Raw genomic sequence first — 21580 nt, forward strand, 5'->3', positions numbered from 1 at the left:
ACAGGAATATGGAGAAGAACAGAAAGCTTCTTGGTTTTGAGATTAGGAGTTTTGTTTTGTAAATCTTAATTGAGAGCCTAATCGGGCTGGTATAGTGGTGGTGGGGGGAGCGGAGAGATAAAATATAGCTTAGAGGAAGAAGCTGTAAATATTCGTTCGTCTATTATTCCCTGTTATACTTTAAGAAATAAAGTTGTTAATTTTTACTTCAAATAGTTTTGGACTCTAGAATTATCATGGATTACTGCAGTGGATAAATCTTTTCCCTGTTGCTGGTTTTACATTAAGCAGGAGAATGTATCCTGTGTTTTGACACTACAATCCCACAGGAATGTGCTTTTCTCTTTACTGTCCTGTGGAACAGCTGAACCAAACATTCAGTTCAAGATCGGCATAACATGCTGCCATGACCAGGGCTGCATACATCCTGTGAGAGAAGAACAGAAGTAAAGATAGCTCCCTTCCTCTGCCTGTTTCCCGTATCCTATAGCTCATTTCTATTCAGGTTGGTGATCATCCCCTAACTGAGGTGTATTCAATCTCATTGAAATTCTCCCCGAGAGTGATGCACATCTCCATACGCATCTCTGGTGTTGGCTTTATTGATGCTGACGTACAGATGTAAGGAACTTATACATTCCATGTCAGTCATAGTGCATAGAGAAAGAATGGCTTTTTGTGGCACAGGAAAGAAACGGCGATGTTTATGTGAGAGAAAAGGATTATTGCGATCATCCCTGAGAGTGTTGTTGAGACAGTATTTGGGGTACTCTAGATAGACTTTCTCTCAAGTTTCAACAGACTAATCCCTGGGATGATGGCACCATGAGCAGAGAGTGAAGCTCAGTGAGAGAATAAGAGATGATTGTATCGAACCTGAAGGGGGATGGACAGTCACTCATGATGTTCTAAACAGGCACTGATACGATGATAAATTCCATGGGTTTTATTAACTCAGGTTAAGTGATTCTCAATAGGTTAAGAGCCTCCGAGGACATTCCCCTCATCCCACCCCCACTCCATATGTTGATTGAGAGAGACAGAGGGTCAGTCTTTGAATTAATTCTCCCCACATTAATACAGTGCATTTAGGGTGTGATCCTGCATTAAACGTCATGTTATCCACAATCCCGACAACAGCCACAATACCTTCATTCTAAGACAGTTAACTATTCCCACCAGCTTCTGACATCCATGGAGGACATGGGTCTGTCTTCTCAGAGATGAAAGATGCCTCTCTGAGATTTCAGACAAAGCATCTGGCTACCTTCCTCACTGGCAGCAAACCATATTAAAGTTTCAAGTGTCCCACAGGTAATGGAGCCATGAAGAACATCGTGGATCCGTCTCAGAGTGCATTCTCTGCTCCATTGATTTGTCAGGTTGGAGCATCAATGGCACCCTCCTGTTCCTGAATAAGTGTCCCGAGGGGCTGAATGGCCTCCTCCATGTCCCATGGAACAGGTTCATGGGTCGGACTTGGCCCTGCCTGTTCCTGTTTAACAGCTTGATGTGGAAATCAGACCTCTTCTCTTCCTGTGGAACAGGCAGGAGGATTGAATCGGCTATTCCTCTCTTTGTTCAGTAGTTTCGATGGGCTGAATGGCTTCCACATATCTGTTTCTAATGTGCCTGAGATGCTGAATGAGCTCTTCATTTAACTGTGGAAATGTAGAGTGTCTGGCCTTGCTGTTACATGAATGTTACCGACACTTTAACAGCACTCTTACTGCACATTTTCACAGACTGTTTCAGGAGCTGAGGTGTGGCACATTGTTCTGAACATTGGGTGGTCTTCAGTGACCATCCCCATTTCTGATCTTATGAAGGTGTTTGTTTTCAGGCAGCTACCCTGAGGATCTCCTGCAGAGATGTCCCAGGACTGAAAGGATTGTCGGTCACCGACCATAAACATCTTTCTTTGTGCTCTGAAAGACCCCAAACCAGTGGGGTGGGTATACCTAATTCCCATTAATCTCAAATAAGTAGGTGGTCCTGATGTCATCCACAGTAAAATGCTACCTTGTCATCAAGGCCATTCAATCTTTCCTGAGCCCCTGTGTTCACCTCTTGTTCACATCAATAGATGATGGTGTCTGTGTTGGGAGTGTTTTCCTCTCATTGAGGGTAATCAATGCCAGGAATTATCTGGGCTAGATAGTGAGGGGAGTTACATCACGGAAAGTATTCAAAGAGGTGGTACATGAATTTTTTGGCCTGTTAGAGTGCTAAAGGGTGTGAAGAATTGGACATTCAAGACCAGTTATTGATAACAGTAAGTCAGCCATGATGGTATACAATAGGTTGATCATCCGAGTCACCTAATCTTGCTTCTTATGTTCTCATATTCTGTAATTATAAAGTTAATAATTGTAATTTTCCTGAACGTTCTGTTATTGAATGTTGCAGTCACAGAGAGTAAAGTATTTTGTGAGTCATCTCAGGGTGAGGTATGGGGGCTGTATTCACAGTGAATCTGAGTCTCCAACATCACCAACAAATGAAGCACAAGTTGCAGAGAGGAGATACTCTGTAAAGAGACCAGAGCTGTCTTTCGAAACCAGCCTCGTTTTCCAAATAACATTTTCCAACCCACACCAAACCGTGTGTGACAGTCTTGAGGATGACATCCTGTGTTCCGGTGGACCAGGTATTTGGAGCAGGTGGCCTCCATCTGCTAATATCAGGAGCTGTGAGGAGCTGAATAGAACATAGGCACATAGGACTGAGCGGCAGGAGTGGGCTATTAGACACTTTGTCACCGCTTCACCACTCACAAATTCCATGGGTGATGTGCATGTGGTCTCAAAAGCATTTTTCTGTCTGTATGCCATTTGTCTGCATTCACTTGTCTGTCAAATGTCACCAAATATAATTTTGAATAAATGCAAGCATCCAGCACCACAAACGTCTGGGGAAGGGAATTTCCACTTGAACAGCCCTTTGAAAATTTCTCATTCGTGTTTCAACCAATGTTGGAAGGTCACTCCGTCCTTTTCCAGTCCCACTCCTCCACTGGTTACACCAATCTTAAATGGAACCATTTTTGTGATGTGACCAATGATGTAGGTCTCAGAGTAGGTCATTTACTAGAAAAGTGTGAGACACAGAACGTTGGACTCATAACAAATGGTAAAATGATAGAGTGCCCCAAACGTTATTCTGCCTTTGAAGTTATTCTGCTCACACAAGTTACTGGTAGTGGGGTTTCACTCTGGAACAGTTGAATTTGGCTGAATTCCCTTTGTTTCAGGCAGTGGAGAGATTCTAGTGAATTCTCACCAAAAATCCTTCACAAGTGGTAAAGATAACACAGGGATTTTATGGTCTCACACTTTGCTATCGGATGGAACAACGTAAGAGAGAGAGATCAATAGGCTGCTGCTTCTCAGGCGGGGGACATTTTTCTCCCTCTCTGTGTTGAAACATATGATAATGTCAACTGAACACCAAACTGGACCAGGTGTGCTCTTCTGGAACATTCTCTGGAAAACCCGATTATAGATTATATGCAAGTGCATTTGTTTCAATCGCAAAAAAAGTCCCCACTTTATAATTTGAAGACATGGTTACATATGTCTGTGTAATTTGTAAATATTGGGAGGTGTCTTCATAGTATGTGTGTTAATATAAATGCATCTTTTTCTTAAAATTTATTCTCTAGCTTTAGTCTCCCTGACAAGAGATAATGTGCATCCAGTTGATACACTCTTCAGAACGTCATGGATGGTTGAATTCTATTTCTCAGCTAAGATCAAAACTGATAATCCCCGATAACAAAAGGCCGGCATTCTAGGAATGAGTAAAGGGAAACCTCTTTGAAAATCTTCGAAAAGAATTAAATCCTTTCATTTTAGTTTCGGGGATCAAAACAGCACACAGTGCATCAAATGTGGACACAGCAATGCCCTCGTACCGATGCAGTTAAACATTCCTGCGATTAACCCTGATACCTTTTGCCAAAAACAGCATCATTCCACTTACCTTCCAAATCACTTGCTGCATCTGCAGACTGAATTCATATGATTCATGTCCCAGGAACATGGAAACCGCCTGAATCACAGAGTTCTGCAAGCTCTCTGCATTTACATTGTTTACCATTGTTTTATTCTTCATGCCAAAATACACAACGTACCTTATGCTATTTTGCTGAAGGTTTGCTCACTAACCTTCCCTGTCTGTTACACATTGCAGACTCACGACCTTCATTTGATGACACATTAAATAACCATCTTGGATGACGAGCTAATTGAGCTCCAAGCAATTCCCTCCCCTTCCTCCAGATCTTGGATACAAATTGTTGATCATTGATGACCCTACAGTGATCTCTGAGGGACTCCATCAGTTACAGCTTTGCAGCCTGAAAATAAACATTTGTCTCTACTCTCTATTTCCTGTTAGCGACTGATCTTTGCTGGACAGGAGAGTCAATGTTCCCTGCTCCTGGGTAGCCGTTCAGGCGGGTTGAATGGCCTCCTGGTGGGCTGTGTAATGTACTCAACGAGCTGAATGACTTCATTCTATATTGCTGTGCATTTCCTTAGAGTGACAGAATGGTCTCCTCCTGTCTCATTGTATCGATCCTGTCTGATTGAATGGGGTGGTCCCCTACCATGTAATAGCCTCGAGGGTGGATTGAGGGAACAACACACGGGGTAGGGGTAACAGTTGGTCATTTGCCTGCACCATTCAGAATGCTCATGGCTGATCCGAGTGTGTCTGTCCATCCGTCTCCTGTCTGTTCCCAATAAACATTGACTCTCCTGCCCAACACAGATCAGTCGAGCGCAGACTTATACACTTAATGGCAAGGTCCTCGGGAGTGTAGCTGAACAAAGAAACCTTGGAGTGTAGCTTCATACCTCTTTGAAAGTGGAGTCGCAGGTAGATAGGATAGTGAAGAAGGCGTTTGGTATGCTTTCCTTTACTGGTCGAGTATTGAGTACAGGAGTTGGGAGGTCACGTTGCTGCTGTACAGGACATTGTTGAGGCCATTGTTGGAATATTGCGTGCAATTCTGTTCTCGCTCCTATCAGAAAGATGTTGTGAAGCTTGAACGAGTTCAGAAAAGATTTACGAAGATTTTACCAGGGTTAGAGGATTTTAGCTACAGGAAGAGGCTGAACAGGCTGGGGCTGTTTTAAATGGAGCATCGGAGGCTGAGGGGTGACTTTATAGAGGTTTACAAAATTATGAGGGGCATGGATAATTTAAATAGGCAAAGTCTTTTCCCTTGTGTCGGGGAGTCCAGAACTAGAGAGAATATATTTAGGATGAGAGGGGAAAGATACAAAAGAGACCTAAGGGGCAACAGTTTTCACCCAGTGGGTGTACTTCTATGGAATGAGCTGCCAGAGGAAGTGGTGGAGGCTGGGACAAATGCAACATTTGAGAGGCATTTGGGATGGGTATACGAATTGGAAGGGTTTGGAGGTGTATGGGCCAGTTGCCGGCAGGGGGGACTAGATTGGGTTGAGATATCTGGTCGGCATGGACGGGTTGGACTGAAAAGTCTGTTTCCATGCTGCACATCTCTATGACTCTATAAACGAGTCTTCACTGCTCCCTGAGGATGAGGACACCACAGGTAGCACAACACTAAAGTGAAAGGTACGTCCTTATTTCTTTGTGGAACCTGTTATTTTAAAACTTTGTTAACTGAACATCAAATCACCACCTCTTTGCAGATATAAGGACAGAATAATTAGGAATAAACATAAACCATTCCGGACTCCAAACCTGTCCCACATTCCCACTGAACCTTTCCAATCGAATATGTATCAAACCCAGTCTCTGCTGCTGTCTCAGGAAGAGAATACCTGTTAGCATAGCACCACATGAAAAAAAGGAGCAGAATGAGGCCATTCGACCCATCTAGTCTGATCTGCCATTCAATAATTTCTTTTCTGTTCCTCAACCTCATTCTCCTGCCTTCCCCCAAGAATCCTTGATCCCGTTATAAAACAAAAACTTATTAATTTGTATCTGTGTCGACGTGTGCATATGTTTGTCCATCTGCTTGTCATCTGGGTATTTGTGCTTCTACGTTTGTCTTTCTGTGTATCAGCCTGTGTGTTTTTATCTATGTTTGTGTCTATTTGTGTGTGACTCTATATGTCTGCGTGTGTTTCTACGTGTGTGTATGTCTTTTCCCTTGTATGTATTGTGTTTGTTCGTATAATGGGGTGATACCAATAATTCTGTGTATTTCTGTGTCTGCATCTCTGTGCAGTGAGGTAACTGTATTTGGGGGTGGGGGGTGTGGGAGTTAAAGGACTGTCGTTTGAAATGCCAATGTGTTTACAGTGAGAATTGTCTTTCACTGAGCACTGCTCTTTAATCGGTCAGTGGGACATGGATGTTTCAGAAATTTCACGCGAGGCATCCCAGTCCGCTTCATCTTGTACTAGGTTCCTCCCACATGGCGGGTGTGGGGGAGGGGTGAGGGAATGGATATTGGGCACTCCACCACCCGGCTTGGCCATTTCTGTCCTATTCCAGACTTTTTCTCTTGGAATAGAAGAAAGCGATGGATGGAGTGAGGGCAGGAATGGATGGCCTTGCTGTTAGTGCTGGTGGAGGTGGATCTGGGAGGAATTGTGAGTCGTCCGGAATGAGACAGTCGGCAGTTTTGAATCCATATATCATTATTAATGTGTGGGAGTATTGCGTAGGTGACAGAAAAAGTGTGGGAAGGAAGTTGCTGAATTCAATAGTGAGTGAGGTAGTGCCTAAGCCTTATTTGGAGATAGAGCATGAGGATTTTCTGGGGATAGATGCTATAACAGATATACAGAGAGGGTGACAGAGCAGAGAGAATTCGGTGACCATTATCCTGAGACAGCCGGGAGGATATTGATGCTTGTCCTGTATTGATGGAGATATCTTTAGATCATCTCAGCGTCAAGGTGAGCCTCCCCGAATGTCCTTTCCAAGTCTATCACTAATAATGACACAGACCTGTCCCTCCCAGTCTACGGAATCAGTTTATGTAGAACTTACAAAGAGCAAGGCACAGCAAATATTGCTGTGTTATATATCGGTTGTAGAAAATCTGAACATCATATGCTCTGGGAATTAGATATGCAAGTATCAAGGATACCGCAGTTTTGTAGGATGTTCTCAAATTGCATCTAAACTGTATTAACTAAGTGACTGCTTATGCTGTGCAAAATAAATTCTGTACGTGTATGTGAGGTGGGTTGAAGAGTATGTTGTGAAGCAAACTATAGAGCAGTTTATTTTGGGTTTGTTGTGTGATCAGAAGGAAGAGTTAATGACCTTGCTCTGAATCAGCTTTGAAGGAACAGAGACATTAATAAGGTGCAGTTTACACGGTGTCTGCATGAATATAGAATGCTTGAACGTTCTGGTTAAAAATCATGGTAGCCTGGAGGCTAAAGGGTCAAGTTCCCTCCAGTGAATTGGGAAAGTACAATATAACATACAGTGGGAGGCAAGCCATGTTTGTTGGAGTCATAGAGTCAGGCAACACAGAGACAGGCCCTTCAGCCCAAACACGTCCATTCCCACCAAACTGTCCATCCACGCTAACCCCATTTCCCTGCTGTTGTCCTGTATCTTTCTAATCCTTTCCTGTACATGTATTTGTACAAATGCCTTTTAAATGTTGCAAATGTGCCCGTCTCAAACTCTTCCGCCGACACATCATTCCATATGCGTATCACCCCTGTGTGAAAAGCAGTTGGTCCTCAGGTTCCCTTTTATTGTTTCCCCTCTGACCTTAAACTGATGCCCTCTTGTCCGTGATTGCCTAACCCTGGAAAAAGGAACTGAGTGCATTCACTCTGTCCGTCCTTACCATGATCTTATACACTTCTCTCAGATTCCCCCTCAGCCTCATACATCTTAAGTAAAATGTCCTAACTTGTCCAACGTCTCCCAATAACTCAAACCATTGAGATCTTTGCAACATTCTTGTAAATTTCTTCTGCACTCTTTCCAGTTTAATACCATCCTTCCCATAGTAAAGTGAACACAGCTGAACATAACGCTCCCAGTATGGCCTCACCAACATCCTGTATAATTGCAACGTAAATATACACTTATGAAAGCCAGTGTGCCAAAAGCTTTCTTCACTGCCCTGTCTACCTCTGAATCAAATTTCAGAGAACCATGCACATGAATTCCAAGGTCCCTCTGTTCCACTACACTCCTTAGGACCCAACCATTCAACATGAAATTCCTACCTTGATTTGACTTTCTTAAATGCATGAACTTACACTGATCTATATTAAAATCCATTTGCCATTTCTCAGCCACTTCTCCAGCTGATCAAGGTACTGCTGTATTTGCTGAAATTTCTGATAACCTTCCTGAGTCTCCACGATGCTGCCTATTTTAGTGTTGTCTTCAAACTTACAAATCTGGCTGTTCATTCTCATCTAAACCACAGATATATGTAATATGTAGTGGGCGAAGCAGTAACCCGTGAGGCTTTCCATTAATCACATGCCTCCAGGCTGACAAGCATCCTTCCACTATTACCCTCTGCTTCCAACCAACAAGGCAACTTTGCATCTCATTTGGCAGCTCCTCCCCAATTTCATGCGATCTAACCTTCCAGAGCAGTGTACCATTTGGAACCTTATTGAAGGCCTTACTGGAATCCATTAAGACTGCATACACCATCCTGCCCTCCTCAACGTTGCTAGTCACTTAATCAAACAATTTGAACAAATTTGTGAGCCATGATCTCCCATGCACAAAGCCGTGCTGAGTTTGATGTTGGGCTATTCCCCTAAATGTTGGTTTTCCTGTTCCTCGGATGCTGCTTGGTCTGCTGTGCTTTTCCAGCACCACGCTAATCTTGCTCCTAATCACACCCTGTCTTTCCAAATGCATTTATAACTTATCTCTCAGAACCTGTTCAAGTAAATTACCTACAACAGATTTTACATTTACTGGTCTATAGCTCCCGCGTTTTTCTTTGTAGCCCTTCTTGAGTAAGGACACAGCATTCGCTGTCCCCCAGTCCTTCGTGACTTCGCCCGTTGGCCAGCGATGATGCAAAAATATCAGCCAGGGCTTCGGCAATTCCTTCTATGTCCTCCTGCAGTGTTCCTGAATATATATGGTCAGGACGAGGAAATTTACAGAAATATTGCAAAGTCTTTTTATTTCAGGTACAAACACCAAAGAAAGGAAAAGTGAAACAATGATGTTGAACATAACAAATTCGAAAATGTATTAATCATAGGAAATGCCCTCAGATGAATTTCAGTCATTGTGGAAACCTGAGAATTCTCAGAAATTCACGATCCAGAAACAAGGGTCATGAAACTGATAAGGAAATCAAAAATAGAACATGAATGCGAACAAACAGGAACAAAAACACTGCATAAATCTACAATCTGTATTTCAAAGGAAACAAAGTAAAAGCAAGGTCAAATATGGAAATTGGTAACTGGGAGAGGAGAGTTTATTGTGAAGAACAGGGAAATGGCCAAGAAAATAATCAGCTGCTTTGTATCTGTCTTCAAGGAGGAAGATCCATAAAATCAGCCAGTAATACCAAGTGATCATGTAGCGCTTGTGCAACTGAAGACAAAAAGTCAATTTATATCAGGAACAAGGTAGTATTTGAAAGTGTAACTTGATTGAGCATTGCTCAACCTGACAAACCTGAAGTACTTCATATTAAAATGTCAGACATAACTCATCAACAGAAGTATTAATTGCACTGTCGACGACTGTGTATTATTTTCCTGTGTATTCTGCAGAGGCCGGAAGCCATTCCGGATAAATGGAAGTTATTAAACGTGGTCCAAGCACGATAGATTAATAGAAGGGATCCAAGCATCTATAAAGGGAAGAAGACATAGTTTGGAGAATTGCCGAACAATTAACTTGACATCTGCAGGGAAACTGTTGTAATCTATTATGCAGCATGTGATAATGGATATTTAGAAATTAATAGGATCAATGGAGAGAATCCACATGTATTTCTGGCAGACGTCTAACTCGATGTGCTATTAGTTGTTAGACCCCATCTACCACCCCCTGAGAAAAGGAACAGAAAGTGACTTCGCCACAGGAAGTGATATCAACAATCCAAAGAAACCCTTAAAAAGAAAGCAGGAATGTGTAGCATCACTTCGCCAGAGGTCCACTGAAGATGTTACCTAGTAAGGTAAGGAAACGTCGGGAAATGAACCTGCCAGCTCAGCGAGCGAACCTGCATCCATTATGTACAGTATTGGTGACCCAATCTGAGAAAAAATATACTGACCACAATAAAATTGCAATGGACGTTGTCCAGATTAATCTCACAGATGGCGGGATTGTTGGATGAGGAAACTCGGCCTATGTTCTCCAGTGTTTCAAAGAATGAGAAGTGGGTCACAGTGAGATTTACAAAATTCACAAAACATATAACAAATGGGAAATTAACAGGACGCTTCCCTGGCTCCCCAATCCAAATTCAAGGCAAATAATGGCAAGATAAGGGATTGGCCACTTAAGACTGTAACTTTGAGGAAATTCATCACTCGGTGAGAACTGCCTAAAACAGGGTCATAGAAACCTGCTGTCAGTGTAAGATTAAGGAAAATCTCCAGATATTCTGCAAATGTGTCAAGCAGAAATGAATAACAAGGGAATAGATACGAGTCATTAATGACTTGACAAGTTGCATCCAAATCAACTTAGTGTTAGGAGACAGAGGGTAGTGGTTGAAGGCTGTTTGTGTGACTCGAGACTGATGTCCAATGGTGTATCACAGGGATCAGTGCTGTGATTCGGAGATGCTGGTGTTGGACTGGGGTGAACAAACCTAAAAATCACATAACACCAAATTATAGTCCAGCAGGTTTATTCAAAGGCACGAGATTTCAAAGCACACAACCACCTCATGAAGAAGCAGCGCTTCGAAGTTAGTGCCTCCAAATACACCGGTTTTAGTATAACCTGGTGTTGTGTGATCGTTATCCTTATTATTTGGGGTATTCATAAATGATGCAGCTGTGAATATAGGCGGGGGTGCTGGGAGTGTGACAACTAATTTTGTGTTTGATACAAAGATTGGCCGGGTGGTTGGCAGTGAGGAGGAAGGTCTTATATTGCAGCAAGATACAGATGGAATGGTCAGATGGGCAGAGCAATTGCAGATGGAATGTAACCTTAATAAATATGATGTGATACAGTTTGGAAGAAGGAACTGGACATGGAGTACTCAATGAATGGCAGCACACGAGGAAGCTCAGAGGGTGTTTCTCCACGCTTCCCTGAATATGACTAAATGCGTTAATGCACAATTTTGAAAAAACATAAGGGACCGTAAACGTAATCTTTATTCATCAAGGCATAGATTATAAGAGCTATGCAGAACTTTGGTTTGGCCAAGATGGAGTACTGTGTGTAGTTCTGGGAACCACATTACGGGAAGGATCTGATTGTAGTGGAAGGGGCTCAGAGGAGATTCACCAGGATGTTCCCAGGGCTGGAACATATCAGCTATGGAGAGAGGCTGGATAACCTCAGGTTGGTTAGTTTGGAGCAGAGGAGGCTGAGGCGGCCGTGATTCAGAAGGATAGGATTCTAAGGGACATGGACAGGGTGGATAGACAACAGCTGTTCTTTTTAGTCAAAGGGCCAAGAACAATGCAGCACATTTTAAAGTGAAGGGAATTGAGGTTTGTTTTTCATCCAGAGGGTGTTGGGGTCAGGAATGTCCTTCCTGAGAGAAGTTGTCATGGTAACTTCACAACCATTAGAAAATACACGGCTGTGCACTTGAAATGCCATAAGATTAACTGCTACGGGACTTGTGTCGGAAAATGGGACTAATGTAGACAGTGCTGTATTGTTGATGGGACAAAGTCTGTGCTTCTGTGTTTGTATGGCTGTGGAATGTCAATCATTGAGTAGTTTAAGATACGAATTGATGGGTTTCTGAAGAGTATATTAACAAGGGTTTTAAGATTGAACTTGTAATATCTTATGAAAATATGTCAGTGGCAAAATTAAGTGGACAAATGTGCAGCTTTCTTACAGTCTGATAGCAGTGAATTGAGGACCGGGAAAAGGCAGAACTATGGAGCAAATACTTTAGTTATGTCTTCACAGAAGAAAACAAAACAAAAAAGAAAACTTCCCAACAATCCTAGTGAACATTAGTCTGTTGAGAAAAAAGGAATAGAATGACATTTGCAACCAAACACTCTTAGAGGAAGTATTGGAACTGAAAGTAATGAGCACAGATAAAGTTAACCGAGATTGATCAAATGGGAATCATAATTAAGAAAGTGACGTTTAGCATAATTATGGAGAAGCAATCAATGCAATATAATTGCATTTTCAGAAAGATTTTTGATAAAGCCCAAAGCCTATTATGCAAATTCAAATCCTCTGGGACTGGGACTAATATGGTTTTAGAATGGGAGAGCGGGCAGGAAGCAGTGACTAGGAATAAAACAATGGGTTTATTTGAAAGGAAGGCTTGGAGGATATAGCAAGGATCGGGGTTTGGGCTCCAGCTATTCCCAATACACAACATATATTTTGTTGAGTGGATCAAATTTAATATTTCCAAGTTTGTTGGTGGCACTAAACAATATCGGATTGTGAGTGGGTGCGCTGGATGTCCAAAAAACTGCAAGGTGATTGCGACAAGTGGAGTGTCTGGGTAAATACATGGCAGATGGAGAGCAATGAGGGGTGGGGGATATGGTCTATGGGGGATATGTGATATTGTGACCTTTGATGGTAAAAACAGAACGGGAGCCTATCAGTTGAAAAGGGATTGTTTGAAAAATGTTGATCTATAAAGGAACTTAAGCTGCATTTTTGTTTCCTTCTGTGCAGCCCTCCGAGGTCAGTGTAGGGCAGTGAGATCTGAATCGAGAAGTCAATACTGGGAATGGCATTGGCACGCTGACCAGTATACACAGACCCAACAAGTGGGGAGGTGTAGCATTGAAAAGGATCTGGATCTCCCTGTGCACTGGTCACAGAAAGCAATTTTGCAGGAGCAGAAAACAGATAGGCAGATAAATAGTGTATTCACCTTCATTTCAGGGGGATTTGAATCCAGGAGTAAGGGTGTTTTACTGCAGCTGAGCAGGGCCTTGGTGAGACCTCATCTCGCACATTGTGCAGTATGTTATGCAGTTTTGGTCTCCTTACCCAATAAAGGAGAAACCTGACATTGAGGGAGAGCAGTAAAGGATAACCAGACTGATCTCTGGGATGATAGGCTTGTTGTGGAGCAGAGTTTGGGGCGGCTATGCCTGTATTCCATGGGCTTTAGGAAAATGAGTGGCGATCTCAGTGAAACATATAAAACTCTGTTAGGGCGAGACAGATTGGAAACAGGGGTGACAATTCCCCTGGCTGGGACTTCAAAACAAGGGGCCACAGTATTATGTACAGACAGGCCACTCTGCATTGAGATGTGAATAAATGTCTGCACTCAGATACTGGTGAACCTGGGGTACTATCTCACAGTTAAGGCTGTGGAAACCAAGGCACTGAATATAAATATGCATTTCTGGAAACTAAAGGGATAGGGAGACAGCAGGGTATTGTATGAAGATAGAGGATCAGATACCATTACAGGTTGTTCTCCAATAACGTGGTAGCTGCTTTCCTGTGCATCACTGTGTTGCAGAAAATCATGCAATATTAATAATGTGGTCTATGGGGAAAAGAGGATAATGGGCGAACTGCAAAATATCAGTAAAAAATAAAAAATAAAGTTAGTCTAACACACACTAGCACAGTCTAATTAAACCTTTAAATCATATATTGTAATGAAAGAGTGTTAATAATGACAATTCAGTCACTGGCTACATCCCTGTACCTTTCACCAAGCTCTTCACCAGAAAGCGCTCAGGACTGACTGACCACGTGATGCCAACATGGAATTCCAGTTCTCCTGAAGATTCTCCCCCGGTTTGAAATAAAGTTCTTTCTAATTGGAGAGAGCAATTCCCTGTTTCAAGCTCAGGTTCAAAGCTTGCAGAGCGGATTACATTCCTGTTTTAGCTGAACACTCAGAGGGTGCATTTGGCAGACAGAGGATCCTGAAGCTGGGTTTTGTTGTACAGATGGTGCCTGGCAAGGAATCGCGTCACAGTGAGCGGGAGCTCACTTTATAGAAAAAAGGTGCACAATTCAGGAATCGCATTGCAGTCAAATCACGTTGAATAAACACGCGTTATCAGAGAAATGCCTGTATATTGAATCGAGGAGCAAGATTGATGGACTGAAGGTCTACAACAGTTCTTATTTTATATTTCACAATGTTTAAACATATTAATAGATATGAACACTGTGTCGGGAAAACTGCTTTGAGGAGATTTTCTCAATGAAGTAGAATGGGGAAGGCTCAATGTGTTGAATGACCTACTCCTTTCCCGATGTTTCTGTGCAGCCTGTGGGAAAGCTCTGTAAATGTTGTCACAAACTCTCAGATGTGAGGAAGGAGGACTCTTCAGGGTCAATAGGACTGTGATTCCCGTTCCCTTTTCTGATATCGAGGCTGGTGCCAGTTATTCTGTCTGTTTATTTCCTTTAAGACCTCGGAGCAGTGTGATACAATTGAGTGTCTTGCTTGGCCATTTCAGGGACCATTGAAGACTTTATCACATGTCTATGTGTCTGGAGTCACTTTTAGGCCAAACAAGAAAAGCACGGGAGATTCACTTCCTGAAAGTACGTTGGGGAATGAGATCGAAGTTTACAATCAACATTGTAAGCAAGGTCATTGTTACAATCACCAGATTCTAGATCTTGATATTTTATTAATTGTTTTTAACTTCCACCAGCTGCCAGAGCATTATCCTGTATTGGATTAGTAATCCAGTGACATTTCCACATCAGCACCATCGCCACATAGGAACCTATCAGAAACCACAATGGGCGGGTTATTTCTGGACTGCTTGACAGCTCTGTCAAAAAGAACTCCCACCAATTTGATTATCGTGAAGGGACTGAGGGGTTGGTAAATGGTCAGAATGTAATTATTCACCTATTAGGGGACCAGACATAGTTGAGTAATTTTCCACACTGCTGAAAATGTGTTGCTGAAAATGTGATGCATTCGTCAGGCAGCATCCAAGGAGCAGGAGAATTGACGTTTCATGCATGAGCCCTTCTTATCCTGCTCCTTGGATGCTGCCTGACCTGCTGCGCTTTTCCAGCAACACATTTTCAGCTCTGATCTCCAGCATCTGCAGTCCTCACTTTCTCCTCGATAAATTTCCACATTGCCAGGGAGTTGTCAGAGTTGGAGCTGGAATGAAACAGCTTCCCGAGGACCACGGGTTGTTGTGCAGCATAAGTCTTCAGTTCTATTATAGGAATGGTGTCAGGGTCCATTGTCTTTGTCGTATCTACTGTGTTCAGCGGTTTCTTCATGTCTCATGCAGCGAATCGAATTGGTTGAACACCGCCATCTATGATTCTGTGGATATCATGGCGAGGATGAGGTGGATCAATCCTTCAACACCTCTGGCTGAGGATAGTGAAGATACTAAATCCTTCTCTTTTTCACTGATGTACCGGGCTGTTCCATTATTTAGGATGGGGATATTTCTGATGTCCTCTCCTCCAGTAAGTTTTTTAATAGTACATCGACATTTATGTCTGGATGTGGCAGGATTGCAGAGCTTAGATCTGATCTGTTGGTCTTGGGATCATTTTGTCCTCTCTATCAGATGTTAGTTCTGCTGTTTGGAATGAAACCATTCAAGTGTGGTAGCTGTAATGGGTTGTGATCAGCTTTAGGTACACATGGTTCTGACCGTGGCATGTTCACCCACTCTCGTCACTGAACCATTGCTCGGCTTGATGATAATGGTAGACTGATGGAATATCCTGGGGAAAATGTTACAGATTATGTTTGAATACAATCCTGCTTCTGTTGCTGCTGTTGTCTACAGCATCACATGAAAGCCCAGTTTGAGCTGTAATATCAGCAATTCAATTCTACTGTCTGTCCCCCAGTTAACATCGAGACCCAGTCACCCATCAGCCGTGTACTCAGTGACCGCACCTGGTTTCTGATGCAGTAATATTTCCATTTTCATATTCTCATTCTGCTGATGGTTCTCCTTGGTTCCATGCTTCCAATTTGTTACATTACTCAAACCCTTCAACATATTCATCTGAATCTTTTCGTTGTTCGTCATGCCATCTACGTTTGAATTGAATGTGTTTCCCTCTGGTTTTCTCCCTGACCATGAGTAAGAGCTCTGTGGTGTCAGTGATATCAGCCTTCTGCAGTTTCTGAGCGAATGAATGTGTGGACTTCAGTTCCCAGTGTAGGGCGCTCCGTGTTGGACAGGGCGTTTGAGCAGCTTTCAAACACGTCATTGGAACTTGTTCAAAAACAGAAATTCCTGAAGAAACAAAGCAGCTCTGGTGGCATCTTTTGTAGTGAATGCAGAGTTAATCTTTCGAGTCCAGTGGCCCTCTACAAAGCCCGCAGTTTCTTCAGCAATTTTTGCATTTAGTTTATATTTATTTCCAGTATCCATAGTTATTTGTTTCATTCAAAATTTGTGCTGTGCCTATTCGTTTCTGAAGAACCTCAGCAGGTCTGGCAGCATCTGCAGAGACAGAGAAACAGAGTTCGCATAACAAGAACAATGTGACTTGTTCTGAACTGAAAAGGGTTGGCTTTTTAATCCCTTGATGGAGATGGGGGATGGGTGACTTGGAGAAGAGGGCGTGGCAAAAGATAAACGGGCTGTTAGCAGTGGTGAACGAGAAGATGATGCAAAATGGTTTTAAATTAAGATGTGAATGGGGGAAAGGGGTTCTCTCTCGTTGAGTGTAAGATAAAGAGACACAACCACACAAGGCCATAGGGAGAACAGGAGAGAGAATGTTGTATTATATAGATCTCGATCTATACGTTTTCACAGTATACATCATCACTGCCTTCACACTATGGAATTCAGATGCTTGACCTCTTATTAGCACGAGTAAGAGTTTCATGCTGCCTTAGTTTTGTAACATAGAGCAAAACTAACAGTATGAAGTTTGGGCTGTTTTCTACACCTGTCATTTTTAATATTCTTTCAAATTTGCAGTGCTTATCGTTAAACGTTTGATCTTGAAGTTAGTATCAGATGGAGTGTATGAGTTTGAGGAGTGGCATTCTAGAAGTTTATAATATCATGGGAGGCATGGGTAGAGTGAATAGCGAAGGTCTTTTATGTTGGATCGGGGAGTTCAAACACAGATGCATAGCTTTAAGGTGGAAGGGGGGAAACTTGAAAGGGACAAAGGGACAACTTTTTTTACACAGAGTGTGATGTATGTATGGAATGAACTGCCAGAAAAACAGTGGGAGATGCAAGTACATATTTCAAAGACATTTAGACCAACATATGAATGGGAAACGTTTAGAGGCATATGTGCCAAGTGCAAGCAGATGGGATTATTATAATTTAGAAAACCTGGTCAGCATGGACAAGTTGGACCAAAGGGTCTGTTCGTGCACGATATAACTGTATGAATGTAGAAATTGACGAAAATGTATGAAAAGATATGATGTAATAAATTGGTAAGAAATATAAAAACAAGCATCATGAGCTTTTCTGTCAACATAAAAAAAGCTTGAAGATGTGTGTGTGAGCTGAGGGGGAAGTGAAGTGAGGAAAATACATTGAGGCCATTAGGGGTGTGTGACTGGAGAACTGGCCAAAGGGAACAGGCAGGTAATTTACACTAGTATTTTAAATCACTCCTCATGAGGAAAGTAGTGTAAGAATGTCAATGGTATAAACAAAATGGTAACAGGAGGGAAGTTATTGAACTGTCTCTAACAAAAGGTACAAGGTATTTACCTAACAGGTAAGAATAAGGGTAGGCAGGTCAGCAGTAATTCATAGTTAATTTTAAAAGAAGTAGTCACAGAGTGACTAGTGACATTGTGTGAAATATTTCATAACTCTTTGGATTACAGGAGTGTTCCATTGAAACTGGAGATCCTCCAATGTGGTGCCTATCTTGAAGAAAGGAATGAGACAGAACGCAGGAACAATTTAGCCTAACCATTATTGGTGGGAATCTGCTAGAGCTTGTTATTAAGGAAGGAATTGCAGGGCAGTTAGAAAAGCTTAATGCAGAGTTGGCATGGTTTTGTGAAGGGGAAACTATTTTTGCTCTGTCACAACATACAAATTCTTTTTTGGAGATCCCTGAGAAGGTCAAGATTAGAGTCATGCTGGAAAAGCACAGCAAGGCAGGCAGCATCCAAGGAGCAGGAAAATCAATGTTTCGGGCAGGAGCCGTTCATCAGGAATTCCTGAGAAAGTGACAAGCAGATTTGATAAAGGGCACTGGTTAACATGAGACATTCCAGAAAGTTTTCACAAGGTATCACAAAATAAACGTTCTGACACAAGACAGAGGCTTGTAGTATGATGAATAATATATTTGCATGGGATAATGGTTGCTTAACACATAGAAATCGGAGTGTCAGGATTAATGGATCTTTATGATAAAGGTGTATCTACTGGATTACCACAAATATCAGGCCGATGGCATCAGTTATGTACAATCTATACTGATAGCCTGACGGCGGGAGCTGAGTGCAATATACATTGGAGTTAGTGGATCACTTTGCGAACCAAAATGCAGGCTGCTATTTAATGAAGAGGACTCCCAAAAAAGGAGTAGTACAAAGGGATTGGAGTGTTCCTGAGTATGAAACGTAACGTCAGCATGCTGATGCAGCAAGTAACTAGGTTGGTTCATGAGGCGGCTTCCTGGGATGAAAGCGTTGAATTATTGAATACATTTAAAATGGTGAGGAGATTATTCATTGTGGTTGAAATGAATGAGGGTGATATTACTGAAATGTACAAGATACAGAGGGGGCTTGACAAGGTAGATGCTGAGAAGGTGTTTCCCCTGAGTCTCGAACTCGAGGTGGTAGATACCGAATAAGAAACATTGATTTCAATCTGAGGTGAAAAATGAAGCATTCTCTCAGAAGGTAGTGAATGTCTGGAATTCCCTAACCCAGAGAGTTGTGGAGGGATACAAGGAATTGGGTAGGAAAGTGGAGTTGAGCTCGGAAGTAGATCAGCCATGTTCTTATTGAATGAGAATTCAGTCTTGAGGGGCCGAATAGCCGTCTCATGTTCCTACTTCTTAGTCTTTTATGTCATGCTTTTGGAAAGTAATTGGTTATTTTCCTGGAAGTCGTGTTGTACAATGTTGCATTCGGGAGAGGAGAAAATTTGCCTGAGTTAATCCTGGATGGGATATGGGATCTGCATTTAAAGCAATTCCAGAGCAGAAGTTACAGAGTGAGGAAGCATGGAAAAAAGGATTGCGGCTGGGGGCCACTTTATGACCTAAGCCTAGAATTTCCAAGTGCATTTCCGAAACTACACCTAACCATCAGCGTGGCTTCGATCTGCCTGTTTGTAGCAGGTCCGAAGGGAGGAATGGAACATCAGAACATAGGGCTGAGGGACACGAGTGGGCTGAACGGCCCTTTGACACTACCCCACCAGTAAATAAGGTCATGGCTCATCTCATTGTGGTCCCAGCTGCACTTTTCTCTCCATGCACCATTATCCCTGATTCACCTGTCTATGCAAAATCAGACAAAGCCAGCCTCGATATAATATAATGATTCAGCCATCCCAAACTTCTGGGAAGGGGAATATCCACTTGAGTGAAATCCGACTTTGTGAATTTTTCCTCACTCCGGTTCTGACTGATGTTGGAGGGTGTCACTGTTTCCTTTTCTCGTCCCACTACTCCATTGTTCACAACAAATTTTAAATGTAACCGGGTCGGTGATATGACCGATGATAAAGGTCTCAGACGGGGTCAGGTTCAGTGATAGGAACAAGTCATGCAGATTTCTTTCGTCAGCCGCAGGTAACTAATAGGGCTAACGGAGCAGCGTGATAGATTTGTGGTAAACACTGCTACCTCATATCAGCAAGGAGCTCAGCTCAATTCCAACCTCGTCCAACACTCTATGTGGAGTTTGAACATTCTTCCCGTGTCTGTGTGGGTTTCTTCCCAGTTCTCCAGTTTCCTCCCACAGTTCAAAGATGTGCAGCTTAGTTTGATTGGCCATGCTAAATTACCGATTAGACAGTTTATTTTTGTTTTCTCAGGGTGTAGTGAGTCTTTGGAACACTCTTCCCTGCAGACCATTCGAGGCAGAGATATTGAGTATTTTTGAGGCAAGGTTCATGAATCACATATGAGTCAAGGATTATCGAGAGAGGGCAGCAATGTGCAGTATTGGGAAAATGTAGACAGTGGTACTGAATGGCACGGCTTCAGAATATCCAGGAATTAAATGAAATGATAACATCAATAAGGTTTTACCGGGAAAACAAAATGGCAGCGATCTGAAAGGTCAGCTTTGCTGATCTCTGTACCACAATAATGCTCTACCCATCCCACCACAGTCATTTACTTACAATTGAACACTAAAAGAGCTACAGAATCCTCACTAATGCCATTTTGTCAAGTGGAAATGACAAAATATGGGAAAGGATCGAGTAAGTCCCAACACGCAGCGCACCCGTCAGAAGCTTTCAGTATGTCTGTGGCCGCACCTGTAACACCCTCTGTTCGTTTAATGGACCGAGTCACTCACCAGGACTTGGTCACCGAGTTCACCAAGTTACGGGAAATGACTGAAACCATGATTGAAGAAAAATTCAGCGGGAGGATAGAACCACTCTCAGCAGTGCTCCAAAAACAATGAACATCAACTTGAAAGCCTTGGAAACAGAACGGATGAGGTCGAGAGCCAAACTGTAGGGGCAGAGACTGTGATCAATTCCTGTAAGGAGCGGATCCTCACCCTTGAAAAACAGGTCCGTAACTTAGCTGAACAAGGTGACGTCCTCGAGAACAGGGACAGGATGAAGAATGTTCACATAATCGGTCTGGTGGACCGGACATAGGGTGATCAGTCAGTGAGTTTTTTTTTTGCGAGAACTGGTTGCAAAGATTCCTTCACAACAAAGCTGAAGAGGGACGGGTGAAGAGTGAGACAGTTCATCGGGTTACGGTGCGCGGGTCATACTCAGACCAACGCCCTCACCCTGTCCTTGTGCTATTACATTGGTGCAAGGACAAACAAAGACTTAGGGAAGCCTCCAGAACACAGGGAAGAGACCCGAAGAGGGCTCCAGGATTATGTTCTTCCAGGTCTTTTCAGCGGCAGTGATTCAGAAAATAAAATCTTTCGATGATAACAAGAGAAGATGAAGGGAACTTGAGATTCAGTATTCCTTAATGAACTCAGCGGTGCTCCGTATGCACTAGTGGATCTTTCAATAGATCCACTAACTCTCCAGAGGTTGTGAAAACTTTGTGGGCACTTTAAAGTAGGCTGGATGCGTTAATGGAAAGCGATAGCCTTGTTTCTCTTTTTTAAAAGAAAGTTTGATGGCAGTTTCTGGTATTAAGCAGTGTTAAATTATAGACGTGGCTGGATAGAGTGCATACTTTTAACTCCTTCATTAGTATTAATGCTCGTTTTTCTCTTGCTTAGTTTGTGTGTTGGGTTGGGCTCAAGCTGGACGGAGTTATGAAGGTGATCGTGATGACTGAATGCCTA

This window comes from Chiloscyllium punctatum, chromosome 13 (assembly GCF_047496795.1).
Source record: "Chiloscyllium punctatum isolate Juve2018m chromosome 13, sChiPun1.3, whole genome shotgun sequence".
Lineage (NCBI taxonomy): Eukaryota > Metazoa > Chordata > Chondrichthyes > Orectolobiformes > Hemiscylliidae > Chiloscyllium > Chiloscyllium punctatum.